This window comes from Mesocricetus auratus, unplaced genomic scaffold, assembly GCF_017639785.1.
Source record: "Mesocricetus auratus isolate SY011 unplaced genomic scaffold, BCM_Maur_2.0 Super-Scaffold_100009, whole genome shotgun sequence".
In the NCBI taxonomy this organism is placed as follows: Eukaryota; Metazoa; Chordata; class Mammalia; order Rodentia; family Cricetidae; genus Mesocricetus; species Mesocricetus auratus.
Window position 1 is genome coordinate 11195549 of NW_024429193.1, and position 19175 is coordinate 11214723.

A 19175-nucleotide genomic window follows, 5' to 3' on the forward strand; every position below is an offset into this window, starting at 1 on the left:
CAGTTCTCAGCTTGTTGTGTTTGCATTAAATGGATGGTTCATGTCATGAGGTATCACTGGTTTTGGTGACCCTACTGTATACAGGAAGTGTCTGCTAATGTGTTTCCCCACTGCTTTAAGAAGAGTCCCATACAGTTTACAATGAGATAGGAAAGCCATCCGATCAAGAATAACTCGGGCTTATTTATAAATAAACGCATTAGCTGCCAACCATTAATTCATTTAGTCTTCACAGTGACTCCTGCAGCAGAAACTGTCGTTATTCCTGCTTTGGAGACTCTAATGCTTGGGACACCTCAACCAGCAGAAAGTGAAGTGACGACTTGAACCTAGGCAGCCAGGATACACACACACACACACAAACGAGTACAGATATGAATACACATGTTCATATACACATGCATAAACACACATACACAAGTACTCATGAATGCACACAAAACACAGATACTCCCCCCCCCACAAACACACCTACCTTATATGCTATGCTTCTGCTCTTCAAACTGTGTCAGCGACAGAAAATAGCAAATATTAACTGTAAAGAGAAACCTTCCCGCAAGCCTGGTTCCAGAGCCGCATCAGACCCAAATGAACACACAGGAGGCTATATTAATTATGAAGCTGTTGGCCTTGCTTGTTTCTTACTGACTATCTCTGACTTAAGTATTTACCCCATAATTGTTAATCTAAGTATTTCTCTTACCAGAGAATATTCTGGGCTTCCTACCCCATGGTGGTTACATCTTGATTCCTTGTGTTTCTCCTACCCAGAGTCCTCCTCGACTCATAGTCCCACCTATATTGCTTCCCTATGGCAAACAGTGCTTTATTGACATATACACAGGACTTCCCCAACATCTCCTCTTTTCTGTCTAAACAAAAAGAAAGGTCTTAACTTTAACATAGTCAAATTATATATAACAGAACAGTTATCAAGTAAGAACACAGTTACAATATGTTGTCTATCAACATTTAGCAATATTTAAAGAAAATATCATCTATTCCATCCTTGTGAGTCCAAAGTTCTATATGTAGCTTATCTTTTATCATAACTAAGGAAAACTATAATTATAACTGTCTGCCTTCAACTCTATCCACAGAAGGATAATATATAAACACTAGAATTGACAGAGGCATCTTACTACCTGAATGTCGGGGCATCCATCTTCAGCCCATAGGCCACAGTGTGTCTGGAAGACTTCTCAGCATAGCAGGAAATTTTAAACTGTCCATCTGCATCAGCAGTCTGTCAGTTATTTTTCTGTGTCATGTAGAAAGTCTCATAGACTCTTCCATGAAGCAGGAACCCTGTAGCACTGTTTGAGTTCAGCAGTCACTTTCCTGTGGGTTCTGCATGTCCAGTTTATACAGCAACAGTCAAACAGTCTAGGTTTCTTGCCCAAATGGCTAATCTTGCCATGTTGAAAGCAAACTCCATAATGAGTTTCTTTGATGCCCATCTTATTCTCAGACATAATTGGTGTTGCCAGGAACAGACATTTCTCATTGTCAAGAAAAACCCTAAACCATTTTAAATGCCATTTTCTGAAGGTCTTTGAAAGGTTTGAAGACTGTCTATCTCAAATATATCTCTGTATATCTAGAAAACCTAACTTACCTAACTATAAATTCTGACTATTATAAGTAACTATCTATAGTCTATATTTAATTATGCATTACTTTTTAAAAGAACAGTATAAGCACAATACTTAATCAAGAGGAGAAATATACACATCACAAAATTGACCTTGAATTTGTATCAATAAATGAAAAACCATACCAATACAAAGTACTCATTTGCATACCATAATCCCCTTTTCCTTTAAGAAGAGATTGGTTGTGATCATTAACCAATTATAAACAATCCCATTTAAATGAAAACAAAGATTTATAAACAAGATGGGAATTAGGACGTTGCTCATTCCAAACTGCTTCGTGCTGGAAGGGGGTGCTGTTTATACCATGGGGATCATGACAAAACTCAGAAACCTGTATAAGTCCTTAGTTTCGTGGTCTGTAAAGCTGTATCATCTTAGCTGTTTTAGATGTTGAATCAGTTGGGCCATTGCTTCCGGGGGTCTTGGTTCATCAAACCACAGAAGCCTGGAAGGAATCCTCAGCTTTTCATTTTCTATAGAAACATAAACAAAAACTCTTTTCCAAAGTAACATATCCTTACACTTAAATTTTGAAGTCAAGGCATTTTCAAAAGATCTAAGTTGAATTAATTCAGCAGCATTTATAATCAAGAGTACTTTAGTAGTCGTTCCTTCCTTAGCAATCAAAAAACTGAAAAGCATAATGGCATACAGTATCCAGACTCTCTGTGTATTTTCCTTCTTTACGTGGCTTATTTATTTATCTATTATTACTTTATTTCTTTTACTTTTATTTCTTTTTCACTGAGACAGGGTTTCTCTTTGGAAACCTGCCTGCCTCTGCCTCTGGAGCAATTCCTACGGCGTGCACCATCATAGCCGGCTTCTCTACATATTTAGCACTTTGCCGTTTCTTTTTCTCTCTCAATCTTACTTATATTTTTAAACACTCTGTAAACCTTTAGAGGTTTTTCTTCATCTCAGTCTGACTTTACTGTAAATCTTTATGTTTTTCTGGTCATGTGTCTTATCCTTTAAAACCGCGGCTACTTAAACTGCCGTTTTTCCAAGATGGTGGGCATAAGCTTGACTCCAGCTCTCTGTCTCAGTCTGACATCCAGCAAAAGCTGATGGCTTGGAGATGTGGTCACTGCCACTTCTAGCTGTATGTACACATCTTTCAATCATTAGCAGAGCCTCTTAAAAGAACCATGTTGGTTTTTTTTTTTTTATGCTGAGTCAGGAAGACTCCCTTAAGTAAGCTGTGAGTCTCTGCTTATCGATAGCAAAACAGAGCCCACCTGAGAAAATGCTGCTACCAAAAACCCATGGTTTTCTCTGTTCTTTAGTTTCTAAAATTCCTTTAAAGCTTTTGTTATTCTACGTGGAAATTCATGATCCCACTTCTGATCACCATTATGTAAAGAGAAACCTTCCCGCCAGCCTGGTTCCAGAGCCGCATCAGTCCCAAATGAACAAACAGGAGGCTTTATTAATTATGAAGCTGTTGGCTTTGCTTGTTTCTTACTGGCTATCTCTGACTTAAGTATTTACCCCATAATTGTTAATCTAAGTATTTCTCTTACCGGAGAAATTTCCAGGCTTCCTACCCCATGGCGGTTACATCTCGACTCCCTGTCTTTCTCCTACCCAGAGTCCTCCTCGACTCCTAGTCCCACCTATCTTGCTTCCCCATTGGCCAACAGTGCTTTATTGGCATATACACAGGACTTCCCCAACAATTAACTGTGCAGCCCAGTGCTAAATACTTCCTGTGCATTATCTCATTTAATCCTTTCAAGAATCCTAGGAGACAGAAGCTCCAATTTATTATATAAATATTAGATAAATTTAAAAAATTAAACCAAGATCCAGTGCCTTAAAAATGAATGGACTAGCATACCTTTGTTTCTCTAGAAAATCTACTATGAGCCAGGACTGAATAGTATAGAATAAGCAAGGTAGATTGAGGAAGAAAGGGAGGAAGGTGTTAATATATTTCAAATTGGATAGAGGAAGGAACAGGAATTTAAGTAAGGAAAAGCCATGGGCAATGAGAACCTAAATGTTCTTATATCACCAATGTAATAATTTAGCTTTCTGTAAAAAGGGGTATGTTTTATTCATTGGTATAAATATAATCATAAATTGTACTGTACAGGGCAGATGTGAGAGGAGGGACCGCAACACTGGCAGATCTGAAATTAACAGAACTCCTTCTAAAGTTTAGCTTGGGGGGCCTAGGTTTTAAATTTATGTCCCCTAGCTGGATTGGAAAAATATGAGAGCCTAACTGCCAGGTTAGCCTTGGAGTCCTTGTGCTGCCCACCAAGAAACATACGTCCTGATTGAGTGTTGAGCACAGGAGGAAATATCATTACAAACCTGGAATCCAGATTTCTACCAGAAAATGTGAAGCATCTGGCAGTTTTGAAAGGTAATCTTTCCAGATTTACTTTCACATAAACTGTACTTGACTAGAGCCCCAGAAACCATGGGGGAAGATTGTTTTTAATGTAGTGGCTCAGAGAACAGCACAGGAAAACGTAAATGAAGACAGCAGTTCATCTCCAGACCTTGATTAGCAGGACTCCTAGACCTCCCTTCTTTGTTAAGAGAGGTGCGTCCCCTTGGGTACTCTGAAGGCTTTCCCCAGTTCCTCCTATGGAGCACATTAATTCCCAGGATGTTCTGTGGGACGCCTCTTTCCTGGAGCAATAGGCCATTGATTACCCATTAGTTTGCTGGTTGTTATCTTTCTCTACAGGAAGCTAACTCAAGTTTCAAATTATCTTCTATGACTTTGCTGTGAATGCAGAATCAAGTTCATTTTTATTAGAAAGACACATTTGCTTATTCTCTCTCTCTCCTCTTTAATTACATCTCCAGTTTTAAATCCATGTGAATTAGAGAGAAATAGAGGGTTATCCTCTCTGCTTCTATTTGCTGGAAATAAAAGTGGTTTGGGCCACGCCTAAATAATAAAAAAAGCATTTTCATGTCTCTTGTAGTCTTATATTATTGCTCTCTGTGCAAGTTCTATAGGAAACAAGAACAGGCAAAGGCATAGGCTAATCTGGAAGGGGCCTTTTGTAAGGAAACAATCATTAAGTAAAATGGGAAGCTTGAGACATTAGCAAGGGTCAATACATGCCGAATTTTCAACATAATTAAGTGGAAATAAGAGAAGATCCCCCAATTTATATACATATATAAAGACATGAAGGAAGCGATTGCCAGCAGAATTCAGTGTGAGGCATTTGAAATGCACAAGAAGTCTAAGGGCCAAGTAGATAGTGTACACTGATCAAGACTGTCAGGCAACACCACGTTATCCTTTCTTTCCCTCCCCAAAAGCAGAGCATAAATTTGAATCTTAATTACAATGACGGCAAACATGTGAAAGAAAAGTTTATTTCCCATTGTTGCATTGTACAGTTGATAGCAGGACAAAGGATTTCACAGCTATTGTGTATGGCAGATAAGTAACTCGGGTAGAAATCTCACCCTACATGGCACCCAAACAGCTGTTTATCGTTGACCTAATTATCAAGTAAATGAGATGCTAATTTCTACATTCATAAGGCATGCATGAGCAAGTGCTAGTATATGTGAAACAGAGCTCAGTGACAAACTTAATAAATAAAATAGTAAGGTATTGGCAAATACATACAAACAGTGTTTGAAAGCTAGGCCTTGGCTTCCTGGGAAACTGGGGTTTCACCATGCAGGCCCAATCATCCCTGTGTTTGATGTACACACAGCCTGACAGAAGCCTTCTCCCCAGTTCGCTAGTTTTTATTCGGCTCCTGCAGTGTCTATAGAACACCTATTACAGCAGCTCAATGGGGGCAAAATCAGACACACTGTGCAGATTGAAGGATGGCCGTTTTCAGGATTGTGGCACCAGGCTTCCAATTTCCCCAGCACAAGATGGGATGCTGCCCTCCCTTTTGGGGAGATGAATATTGTCAGAAAACCCCCATAAAGACTGCAGTGAAGTGCTGCGCTTTTCCTCCTCCAGTCAATAGTGCCCCGTGGGTAAATTTTGTATAGCACCCAGATTTCCAGCTTTATTGATTTCGGAAGAAAAGTATTAATTAAATTTGATGATAATAAAAACAGTCACAACTTGGGGAAGTAAAGCAAATAACAAAACATGGGCCGATGTAATTTTTTTTTGAATTTACAGCCTAGATTAACAGGAAGGAAATTATTTTCTTCTTTCCTCTTTTAAAAATCAAAATTCAGATTTGGAAATGTCGCAAAATACTGGAAAAGGCCTTTCTTTCTCATAGCACACAAGGACATGAATGTTAAGTGCTTTGAGACAAGTGGTTGATATTAAAGATGCTAGGGATCTTGGTGACCTGCTCACAGATTTCTGTATACCCAATATCAGGCTGGTGGAGCAAAGGGGTAGCCTTGGGAAGCCTAGTTCTCAGAGCCCAGTCGCACAGCCTGAAATCAGCCCACCTCCCTTCCCTTGTAGAGCGATGACTCCAACTGCGGGGTATTGAATAGCCTCTGGTAGTACAGGGGCTCCTGCAAATGATGGCACCCGAAGTAAGGTGGCTTGTGCTTTTTTTTTTGTAACATATTGCATGGCACTCCTGACTGAGAATGGTGAGTCTGCCTTGCTCGCCTTGCTCACATGCCAGCCACAGGCACTGAGTGAATGATGGGCGTAGTACACACATAGCAACCACACTGCTATCTCCTGGAGCTTGGTCCCAGTTGCATTTTGATTCTCTGTCATTGAAAGGTATCAGTTTCAACAGCTTGTTCCTCAGAATGGCAGTCTTATTGATGACAGCTCCACCTTGCATTCGTTGTATGTGTAGCCATGCTCACCTGACAGATTTTTACACTGAATGTGAGCATTCAGATTCCGCATAAGTCAAAGTCATCATTTGGCTTCTGTAACCACTGAAGCCTAGGTTGTGACAAGGTTCCAGCGAGAACTGGGAACCTCTGCTCGCTCTTCCCCCTCCTGCTGCCATCATCCAGCCAAACAGTGGGCAATGAGTGGGCTCAGTGTCACTAATATGCACGTGATCTGCAACATAGAAAGGCTCTGACTTCCAAAATGACTGTAAAATGGGACCCTGAATTCTTTTGTACACTCTAGTAATTATGCATATATCCACATAGAATAAAAACGCAGCTCATCACTTACAACCAGAAATTTTTCCTAACCGAGATAACTCAATTTCTCCTATTACTTTTATGTCATAGTTCAAAGGGAACTTAATATTCTCACTCATTTGCTTCAACAAGCATGGAGTACTTAGCACTTTCTATAAACTCCTAATGAACAACTATGTCTGAGAAGGATGCATTCTCTGCAGTGGAAGACGTGGGAATTCAATGTTGACTCAGATCCCAGGGGAACAAACAGTACAGTGGGAATTACATTGCTTAAAATTATTACCTTGATCAGATTTTGGTAATTCTATAATAATTTGAATCTGTTGGTTTGGGTCAAAGCTGACTTAATGAATTGTGGATGGTTTTAATTTTTACTTTTTTTTTTTCAAGATCCATGACTACGAGTACCAGTTTTTGGAGATACAAAGTAGAGTGAACGTAAGAGTTTTATGATGAGAGCAGTGGTGTACCTTGGAAGTCTATTTGTAGAAGGAATGCATCATATGTGCTGTGTGTGTGTGTGCACGCAAGTGTTCACTTGTGGAGGTCAGGGTTCAACTTTGGCTGTCTTTCGGTAGAGAACATCCTCCTTGTTCTGCTGAGAGAGTCTTTCATTGGTTGGCCTAGGGCTTGGCCACCAAACCAGGGATTCTCAGGGATTCTCCTATCTCTGCCTCTCCAGTACCAGTATCTTAAATAGATGGCATCCACTATGCTGTGCTGTTGATGTGGGTACCAGGGATAAAATTCATATTCTCATACTTACATGGCCACTACTTTATATCCTGAACCACCTGGGATCCTCGGCCTAGAGTTCCCTGACTGTTGCATACCATGCTAGTAATACAACTGCAACGCAATACCAAGGACCAATTTCTGCCAATTTCAAAAGTGGTGCATGAGAAAATCTTTAATCATTTTAATGTAATAATTTAATTAGCATTTTGAGAATTTCATACAATACATTTGGAAAATATTCACACCTCCCCCCACCCCCGTGCCATTCATGTCCCTTACATATGTCAGATCTGTTCCCACACCTCCACCTCCCAACTTCAGGTTCTTTTTCTTTTTTAAATGCCCCTCTGAGTCTAATGTGTGCTGCTCATAAACACACAGGTATGGGATCATTCCTTGGAGTGTTGTGAACCTGCTATGGGCAGCACCCTTATTTTTTTTTTAATTGAGAATAGTTTTTTTTTCATGCAGTATTGTCTGTTTATGATTTCTTTTCTCCAAATTTTCCCAGATACCCCACACCTTCCTTTCCATCCACATCTTTTCCTACTCTCAAGAAGCAATTCACAATTTGCCTGTCTATAGTCCTAAGTTAAGGGTGGGGGATTATGAACCTACCTTCCTTCTCATGGTGTAATGTTGGCAGTCTCGATCTTGTGCAGACTACTGCGAGTTCATATTTAGTTCCTGGATCACATCTGGCAGAAGACACTGCTTTGCTCTGGTCCTCCTGACCTCTGGCTCTTACAGTCTCTCTTCTGACTCTGCCATGATGGATCCTGAGCCTTGTGTGTATGTAGAGTGGGTTTAGATGTTTTCCTTGTGACCAGTTACTCCACTGATACATATTCTCTTCACTGCGATCAGTGGTGAGTTTCTTGATTAACTACTGCCTATAGTGCGTGGAGACACTTTACTGACAAAGTCTGAAAGCTATACCAATCTATGAGGAGAGATACGCAAATCAGAGAACTGTTTGTTTCTATGTCCATTTAGCAGAATAATAGTAGTAGGCTTACTTCTGGGATCTCTTTGCTGCCTGACCATAAACTGATGGTCAGTTTTATAGTGCTGGGCATGCCTCCCTCTTCCTATGTTATGGGCTTTAAATCCAATCAGGAATTCATTAGATACCCCCATAATATTTACACCACTACTGTGCCCATGAACACAGATTAGACTGCTGATATATTCTGCCACAGTAGCATCTTCTCATATGGTGAAGTCTAGCTAGGAATGGGAAATCCCTGAAGTTATTACTAACTTGATTATCCCCATATCTTTCTGACAAAATATGTGATGTCTTCAACAATAAGATCTTACCACAAGTTCTGGTGGACATCTAAGAACAACGGAAACAGCCTGAATTGTCTTGAGATTCCCTGGGACACAAGTGACAGATTGAGAGAAGGGTATCCCACACCTGGAACTGAAATTTTACTTCACAGTCTGTGACTTCTGGGAGGAACATAATAGGGTAACTCCTATTAAAGTCTTTTATATGAACACACACATATTTTATAATATACATATACATGTAATTTAAAAAGTAAGTTTCCACATAATATTTTCAAAGAACTCCTCCACCATTATCTCTGCCCTACCATTCCATTTCACTCTCTAAAGGAAATACATGAGAAATCTTCATTCTTAATGTATTTCTAATTTAAATTGATGTTTACTGAAGTATAATAGCCCTCAGAAAAATCTTCAAACTCCAAGCTGACAAACTTTCCTCCTGAAGGCCCAATGTTAAAAGTGCATCAGAATTTAATAAATTTCCCTGATAGCATTACTCAATGAACAATGTAGATCTGAAGAAAGTTACTTCTAACACAGAAATGATTGTCATTGAGAAGTGCTATGGGTGCAGCAAAGCTATACTAGCAAAGACAAAATTAGAGTTCAGCTACGAAGAAAGAAATCTCCCCAAATCAAGTCCAACAAAGTTGAAAAACTTCCATAAGAGCTTTGCAGGACTAAGCATATATGAAGACTGCTCTGCTTGACCAAGCAGAATCTCACACCAGCTCTTTGATTTCCTCACACATATTGTTCACATCTGTAAAAATTGTAAAATTCAGGATGCCCGTCACGTTGGATGCATTTCACTTACATCCTGGATTAAATTCTCGTTTCTGTATCCTAGCAATGTTCCTGCTTGTTCCCACTGGTAACCTAACAGCAGTATCAGCATGATGATGTCTCAATCTAAATGCTCTCCCAAGAACTGTGGTCCATGCTGGCAAGGTGACTTCAAGCTGTCTATATGCCAAGTGACAAAGAACTTCAATATTTCAAAGGGGACTCACCCCTCTCTACTCCATACCTTCAGTGTCATGAACGATGACCCTTTATTATAGGTCTCAACATTGTGTTTGATTCTTTACTCTCTAGCTTTGGGGACTTAGGATGAATTATGCAGGAATGAGGTATTGGAATCTCATTCTCTGCTTCTTTAGTGGGATGAATTGTACCCTTCAATTAACAGTATTTTATATGATGAGATACATAGTTCCCTTCAGCTGGGCAGGGTAACTCTTGCCTATGTCACCAGTCACCTGGAAGCAAAGAGAGAGAGAGTGTGTGTGTTCTGTGAGCACCAGATTGCTGTGTTTTGTTTTGTTTTTTCTTTACAAACGCATTTTTAAAAATCTTCATCCCAGTTCACATAAAATCAACTCATAACCCCCTGCTCTTTGTCAAATTCTTCTAGTGACATGAGCTTTCATATCCCTACTCTTCCTTCTTCCCTTTTATCTTCCTTTTCTCTCCCCCCCTTTTTTTTGGTCAAATTTTATTTTTCCTTGTCCAGATTCTCTGACTTGGTCTAATTGGGCATCATTTCTTGGTAATAGTGATCATAAATCACCTAGTGTCACCCTTACCTAAACATCACAATTTCTGTAAAAGGTGAGTGCATCCAAGCAGTCCAAGCAGATTCCCTGATGCTCTTCACTTCCTCGGCCCACACTCGCCAGGTGGAATGAAGTCAGACAATAAACACACACTTACATGCTGCCTTTCGTATTTCTAGTCAAATGCGTGTGCTGATAAGAATCTTCATAACTTGTACAACTGTAACCTAAGAACTTACTGAGTTCATACCTAGGTTTCAGGCATATATAAAACTGTGCATGATTTTTTCTTGTCTAGTCTTCAACAGTACATACTGTATTTCCACATTTCATAGATTAAAAAAATGAATCCTAAAGAAGATAAATGCATTCCTAAAATCGCACACTGATGACATTTCCATTAGAATCTTGATATATCTTGGTCTGGAGAAATTTTTAACAAAAACAAATGTAGAATTTTATACAGTACATATAAAGAAAACTCTCTGGAAACAAAGATATTATTCAGGAGGAAAACTAGATTGCTAATAAATGTATGCAGCATGTTATTTAGAAATGATAGCCTATCTTCTGTCACAACTGTTTGATTCTATCCCCAGAATCACGAAGAGTCTGATGGACTATGTAAGCTCGACATCATTCCTTGACAGTGTTTGACTGAAATAAGGTTGGTTACTTCTGAGAAAAGAAAAGGTTGATTATCCAGTCTATTTGATAGCAACGTTTTCCATCCTAGTGGGATGTTTTGTCTCTTGGTCCTTCACTCAGCCTCTCTCAAGTTATCCAAATACATGGTCTACCACATAGCTTTGCTTTCTCAACAGCCTTTGAAATAATTTTTTTCTTTTACAAGCCGTTACTGTTTACTAGCATTCCTTGGGTTGCCCACAGTATTGCTATTAGGACTGATATCTGACCACTATTCACTATACACTCAGCAATGAAGTAGGATTCTCTTGAAATTCCCCTTACCCTGCCTAAGCATCTTTTCATTTCACCTCTTCTATACACATCATCAAATCCTTCAAATGTATCCTCTTTATTTTTGGCACTTGCTCAATCATGAATGGGTTGGATAAAATAAGCTTGTCTTTTTACCCTCGTTCCTTTCTTTGGCCAACTCAAAGGTCCCGTTCTCAATAGTGAAACCCAGCCCTTAGAGGGCAGCAGTCTTTTCTCAGAGAGTACTCTGTGATGTTCAGTGGTACCCTTGGACTAATAACTGAAACTGAAGTACTGTCACAATAACATAACAATATGCTATGAAACCATCTATGTATTTTGTTGGCAAATAAACCTTTGGTTATTACTGTTCTGCAGAGTCATGAAGGTGACACGCCAGCGTCATTGTATATGCTTCTCCTTCTCCAGAAGATCTTTAGACATTCCAAAGGGACAGAGATGATTCACTTCCTAAACCATTTCAAGCAATTTCATCAGTAATGAACACAAAGCATATTCCTGTTTTTGAGTTTTCATCTACAATGTATTATATCTGTTTTCACTATGGCTGTATAAAAATTCCCAATTGAATTACACAGGAAGAAAACTAAACAAATGTTAAATATAGTAAATAATATTTTCTATTTCTAGATGTTGTAAAAGTTGTATAGAACAAATTTGTTAGTACAATGAGCAAGAAAAATGGGATGGAATCAATCATGTATAATTTGATTCAAACAGAAATAAAACTGAAATTAGAAAAGAGTCTCAAATAAAACAAAATATTTTGATACATAAAGCTTCCTTTATACAACTGTTATATAAATTCTACAGAGAAAATATAATGTGTCTAAATGAAACAGGATAAAAGCAATCAATATTTGCTCCATGTCTTCACCCAAACTCTTAAGGCATGACTCCCTGCAAAAATAAGAACTGCTTAAAAACACAAGTGAATGGCTGCCACAGTTGGTGACTGTTTGTCAGACAATATCTGTAGACACCTGGGAAGATTGCTTTGAGAAGCACCGTCTGTGGCTGTCACAGTAGACACTGGTGACCTCCGTGGAATGGAGTGACAGAATGGATAGAAGATGAATGTACAGGAGAAGATGTAGTGAGAAATGGGTTTTAGTGGGAATTTTAGGAAGTCAACCCCCCCATGGGAAGAACTGTTTAAACTTGTATAAGTTTTTATACTACCTTTCAAGGAAGCTCATAATGAAGATCAAGAGCTCAGCCTTGATGGTAGAAGCCATTCTGTGTGAGTTTGAAGAAATGGCTGTGAGTTGTTCAAAGTTCTTCAGTTTTATTGAGGTCCCTGAAACAGCATCCTCCAATCCCTGATGCATCTATGCCACCAGTCCATTCTCAGAAGTGAATGAACTACCAGTGTGATAGCAGGTTTCAGAAATGGATCACATCACACAGACCCTCATCAAACTGTGGGAAACCTCACTCTGATCACATGACTTACTCATTAAGTAGGGACCAGACCTGAAGAGTTGACTGCCAGAAAAGAATGAATTGCAAAAAGGAACAGTGCACAGATTAATTAAATAAAACCCAAACTTCACTAAAGGTAAATAAATTAGATCAATGATGGGAGCCTATTATGTAGGCAGAGAGGGAGACATCTGGCTTAGAAGGTTCTTGGAAATACTATGGGCTACAGCAGCTAATGATGAAAATCTGAGCTTGCTAGACAGGCTGTCGTTAGGGCCATGGCAGGGCATTGATAGAAGAATAATGGTTAGTCTCTTAGTTGCTCTCAACTAAAATCAATTATGTCTTTATCATCAAATGACCAAGAACCAGATAGTTTGGTCCTTCTTGGTGCAATTGCTCTGTAAAGGAAACTATTATCTCTGCCTGTGTAAACGTTTACCGACGTGTTATTAAGGGCTCAGTGAGAGAAACTTTGACTGTTTGTGACCCCCACTTAGATACTTTTCCTAATTTTAAAATAAGATAAAGTTTGGAAATAATTTGAATAGAAAAATGTAAATAGAAATTATTAACAGACAGTGATTTTTTAAAGTTACAAATGTCATTTTTTCCTCCTCTTTGGCTGCCTTCCAGGAACCTTTTTTTTCATCAACATTTATACAATGCTAGGTCCCATATGCATAAGTGATTTTATCTATACAAAACAAAATGTCTTTAGCACTGATCAAAAAGAAATGAATACTTTATCACTTGTCAAAAACCAAAGAAGGGTAGCATTCAGTTTTCTGGATGCTTAGACTAGACTGAGGCTAGGAGAGATTGTCTTCTTGTCACAAAAGGAGCACTGAGTTGAGGCTGATTTGGTAGCAACTAGATTGGGAACCTTTTTCTTTATTGGTAGGACTCTAGCATCTTGCATCAGATGGAACAATGAGTCTTGGATATGAAAGATGTTGCGGAGCTATGATGGTCCTCAGATTGAGGTCAACCACAAGCACTGAGGGTAAAGAATTTAATGTGGGATTTAGCAGAACACATTGCCATGTTAAATAAAGGCTGTGATAAGTTATACCATGGACATGGTAGTGACAGTTTGGAAATGCCATGTAATTGATTTACTTGATTTTGTGTTAATTTATGCAACGTTATAAAGTCCCAGATGACCCATAAGAATAATACTACTTTGTTAAATTGCTGTGTGATTGATTTTCAGAAAATTTTACAAAAGTACGTAAGTAAACCCTGAAATGTGACAAGGATACTGACTCAACACCATTATTTTAATTTTACTGCATATGTATGCAATAAAATATATACAGTTATTCATATATTTATAAATACATATATATAAATACACATATATAAATACATATTCACTGCACACTCGTGCACACACACACACACATATGCATCCTCCCCCACAAACACATCCATGCTGGAGCATTTAATAGTTTTAAATCCTCTCTAGTTCTCCCTGGGCTGAATGCCAGGGTCTGAGCTGACCACTGGCCAGATGGAGGCACTCTGGTGTTTGTTTGGCAGCAGTCTGGTCTCTTTTCAACAGTGTCTCCAGTTGCATTCCTTTCTTCTGTGCCTAAGAATGTTGAGGGATGCTAAGAGTATCTTTATGACAGCATAAGATTCTTTGTCACGAGTATAAAATTCAGGAGACTTTTACAGCAGCAGCTGCTATACTAGAACTGGGAGAAATAATTCTCCAGGTAATCACAAAAGATAAAAGGAAAAAGGATAAAAAGGAGAAATAGAAACAAATATATTATTCCCAGGCAAAATAGCAACAGTGCAGGAGGGAGGGCTAAGGACCAGCATTTATTGTGTTGTGACTATGGTTTCAAGGTTCCCATTAAGCCCAGGAAAAGGAGAATTGTAGGAGTCAGATGTGAATGTCACAGCCAAGAAATGCTGTCATCTGCAATCCTGCCAGCTCACTGGTCTCCAGGGCCAGAACTGGAGAATGGTTTCCTAGTTTCAAAAAAATGTAAAGATGTAAAAGCAAAAAAAGAAAAATATTGAGTTTTTCCAAATGTCTGATAGTTGATGATTGTGTAATGGAGAAAAGAGAGGAAGAAAGCTTTTGGGGAGAGTGCCCCTGCCAGACTGCACTTTTATGAGGTAGAGGAAAAGCTTTTACAAGAAAGGCAAAAAGAATTTGAGACTGAAGATTGTGGACATGCTCTGTGGAGCCAGAACTACAAAACAAAAGAAAGTATGTAATGAGGTTGCCTCATTATTTCATAAATGTTGGCTGTGTGATGAATTCTTGTTGCAAAAGCTATGAGGGAAGGCAAATTCCTCAGATCCCTTGTGAAGCAACAGTGAAAACTCTCTGACAAGCAATCCCTTGGAAATAAGTGAGATCATTCATTTCAGGGTCTCTGACTCTGACATCTGTGATGATTTGAATGGCTTGGAATAAATTCAGGCAGATAATCCACTCAAAGCAAAAACGTATACAGAACTTTCTAGCATGCATTCCCACATAGCTTGCAGTTTTTGCTTGCCTTAGAGAAATTCTTTTCCACGAGAAGTGTATCTGCTGAAGCATGGCATGCTGGTCATTATGGTGTCTTCGTGGTTCACACTGTGCAAGCTGCCTGCTCCCAGCTGGAGCCAATGTAGTTTGGTCTCTAAAGATTTCTCAATCTGCAGATCTAGGGTACCAGAAAGTAATGGTTGATGTTTCCTTTAAAAGTGTTAAACCAATGCCGGGCATTGGTGGCACAAGCTTTAATCCCAGCATTCGGGAGGCAGAGGCAGAAGCAGGCAGATCTCTATGAATTCGAGGCTAGCCTTGTCTACCGAGAGAGTTCCAGAACAGCCTCCAAAGCAATACAGAGAAACCCTGTCTTGAAAAAAAAGTGTTAAACCTTCTTAATATACAGACAATAGTTTGTAGAACTTCCTTTGAATACCTGGTAAAAGCAACTCTTAGGCTTGTTTTAAAGCTCTCTTCAAGGCATCTGAGTCCTACAGGTCCTGTAGGATGCTGGTTGAATAGAATACACAATAGAGGTGTCTTTGTTCTATATGCTGCTCAGCTAATTATGAAGCTGGCTCATTGCCTGCCTCTTAAGTACCTCATATTTCTGAGCTCCCACACCAGCGCCTGATGTTTCAATGTTTGATGTGTTGATGGACATCACACACCATGCCCAGTGCCTCTTCATTCCTGTTAAATTCCCACTGCATGGTCCAGTTTCAGCACATTTTATTTCTACTTTATTAGTAGGTGACTTGTGAGGCAATACATTCATTTCTAGAAAAGATATTAATGTAATGATAATTAATATAACAATTTGTCAAGTTTTGGTTCTTTTAACCCATTTTCATGTGTCCTAATGACCAAATTCAACTCATTTAACTCTCCAGATTATATTTAGACTTGTCAAATATAACACAGATTATTTTTATTTATTTTACTTTCGCTACCGGTTGTCTCTTCCAGTGAAAGCCTATAACAGCATAAGCTCTTAAAAAATGCTTGCAGCTATTGCTATACCCCAAGTGTCTTCGTGAAAACTTTCTCTCTCTCTCTCTCTCTCTCTCTCTCTCTCTCTCTCTCTCACACACACACACACACACACACACGCACACACACACACACACGTCTGCACACCAATGGTGTTGAGCATTAGTGCCTTGATTTCATTACAACAAAATTCTCCAGTATGAATTATTTAGTATAATGGCTTTTTCCAGTCCTTGTCTATAGAGTAGACCTTCTCTTATAATGAAAAAATTATAAGAATACAAAGTGTTCCATGAGGTTGATTTAAGTTTAAAAAAAATTTGTTCTCTAGGGTCATAGTAGTTTATCCAGTGTGAATGGTGTTGTGCTCTGCAGGCTCTGTAGGCTCTGGGGTGTGCATTTACATGGACCTAATGAATTTCTTCTTGTGTAATTCTGCCTGGGGAGAAAAGGAAAAAATCAGTCTAATAAAGCATGCAGCTGAATTGCTCACTCAGACTCTTTGGATTGGAATACTAGAAATGGTATTTTTCTTCTTTTCTCTAAAATACTGTTTTTGTTTCATTGCCATGATTTCTTCTCCAATGTGGCATGTCCTCTGCCCCATGTCTGCCCCTTCAGGCCTGCCTGCACCTCTCCTCCCTCGCTCCTCCCTCCCTAGATCCCTGACTTTCACATTTTCTTTTAATGGATGTCCATCTCTTTGCAATGATGCAAGGAGGTGTTTGTGGCATACTCACAGATCTGCCTCCCATGAGCTGCTTTCAGAAGATCTCAAGGTGCTTATGAAGAGCTACAAAGATGGGCTTCTGTTGATCAGGAAAAGAAGAAGCTGGCTTTACCGGAGAAATCAGAGTACTTTGCATCCTTGATGTATTTGTTTATTTATTTACTGCTCTGTACCAGCTTAGGGTGCAGTTGTGTTCCTTCTGATATTTTTATTTGAGTCTGGGATATGGGAGACATGCTGTTCACTCACTTAGACATTTGCTTCAGGCTTTTCAGTCAGCATAGAGCTCAGTTCTTTTCATATGATCCTAAGGAAGTGACCTGCAGAGCTCCCAACTGGGGTAACAGAAATCTGAAGGATTCTTTTTTTTAGATTTATTTATTATGTATACTGTATTTTGCCTCCATGTAGGCTCGCAGGCCAGAAAAAGTCATCAGATCCCATTATAGATGGTTGTGAGTCACCATGCCGTTGTTGGGAATTGAACTCGTGAGCTCTGGAAGAGCAGTCAGTGCTCTTAACCTCTGAGCCATTTCTCCAGCCCCAATCTTAATGATTCTCAGAAAGCTGCTTTTTTCAAAAAGTCATCTTTATATTTTCTATGAATTCTAAAGCCTGAAACTTGTACAACGGTAAGTATGGTATTCAAACTGGGAGAGTATTTAGTAGGAAGAGAAGCACCTGTGAGGCATGCTTTTCTCCTTCTCAGGCCTGCATGATCAAATAAGGCTGCACACTTCTTAAGTTCAGGAATCTCATCTCCTTTCATAAACAAGGAAGTAGCATGAGAGTGGTCTTAGAAGTGAGAAACATCTGAGCCCTAACTTTCTGCAGTACCTCACCTGGAGAAGTTGCTCGACCTCCCTGAAGCTCATTCCTTACATCTAATAGAAATCTAATATTCCCAAGAAAGTCTTGAGTGCTGGATAGTTGGTGTCAAGGGCAATGGTCACGTGAAGCCTGTGGGAAAGGCCTGAGGCCGAATACCAGCTCTCAAGTGCATTGTTGCTGCTTTGTCAGGGTAAGACTTGGTTCCCGTTTATAGTATGGAAATTGCCTCATGCTACATGTTGATGTGAAAATAAAAATAGGAAGGCATGTTAAAACATCTGAAGCTTCTTTTGCCATGTAGAATTATTACAATCTTGTAAGTTACATTTCAAGATATCACTAATCGAATTTTGATCTATCACAGTTATTGAGTACCTACTATATGCTTAAGCCTCAGATATGTGAGCTTGCATATTCAAGATTAAATGCACAGCGTTCTGAACTCCAGGATCTCATATTCCAGTGAACAGCATAAATAATTACATGTATGAGTCTTATTTTTAAAGGTAACTTATATTCTATGCTATCTATTCATTCGTTTCAAACTTAAACCATTACAAATTGTTCTGGAGGAGGCAGAGGAAATTATTCTAACTGGAAGATTGTAATATCTCTTAGTTTAATGCTGACTGAATTTAAGTGGGAAATAAAATCAAGGAAAACCCTATCTCTGTGCATTTAATCTGCTTGGGGACATTTTAATTACTCTGAAAAAAAAGATGAAATATGGACCAATAGAACCTTGATTAACTGGGATATGGGAACTGGGATAATGGGATTTTCTGGCTAATTTTCTTTAAAAACAAAGTTTATGTTTTGTCATGCTGTTATTGCCTTCTATAATGTTGGCTCAAGCAGTCCTTGCTGAGTTGATATGGATTTGACAATGGTGGGTGTTCTGGTGGATCTGAATGTTTCATAATATCAAATACTTACCTCCAATGGGCTTATTATATTACAGATTCCAGGAGATATTTACTTATGAAAACAAAACAACAAGGTAAATATATTTGGAACCAGCTAGAAATAAATTAATGATTTAAAGATTAAGAGTCAGGGGAGTGCCAGCTTTCGATGAACTGTGGCATGTGGTGGAAATTAAATTCACTGTATAGCCATAACAAAGTTGAATACCAACAAGTTTGAAGTTACATTACAGGAAATAATTTTATTCAAAAGATAAAGCCAGGGCAGTGAAGAAATAAGACAGGAGGAGTCCAGTGAGGTATTTCATGGGAGATTAACTTAAGGGCTTTTAAGTCTTAAGTGTAGCTGATTCTTTATGACATCCTCAGATACCTAGGGGGAAACCCAAGTCAGCTATATAATTGGTAGTGTTTGGAAGCTGACCCCGACAAATCCCAAACATGAATAAGCATGCCATAAGG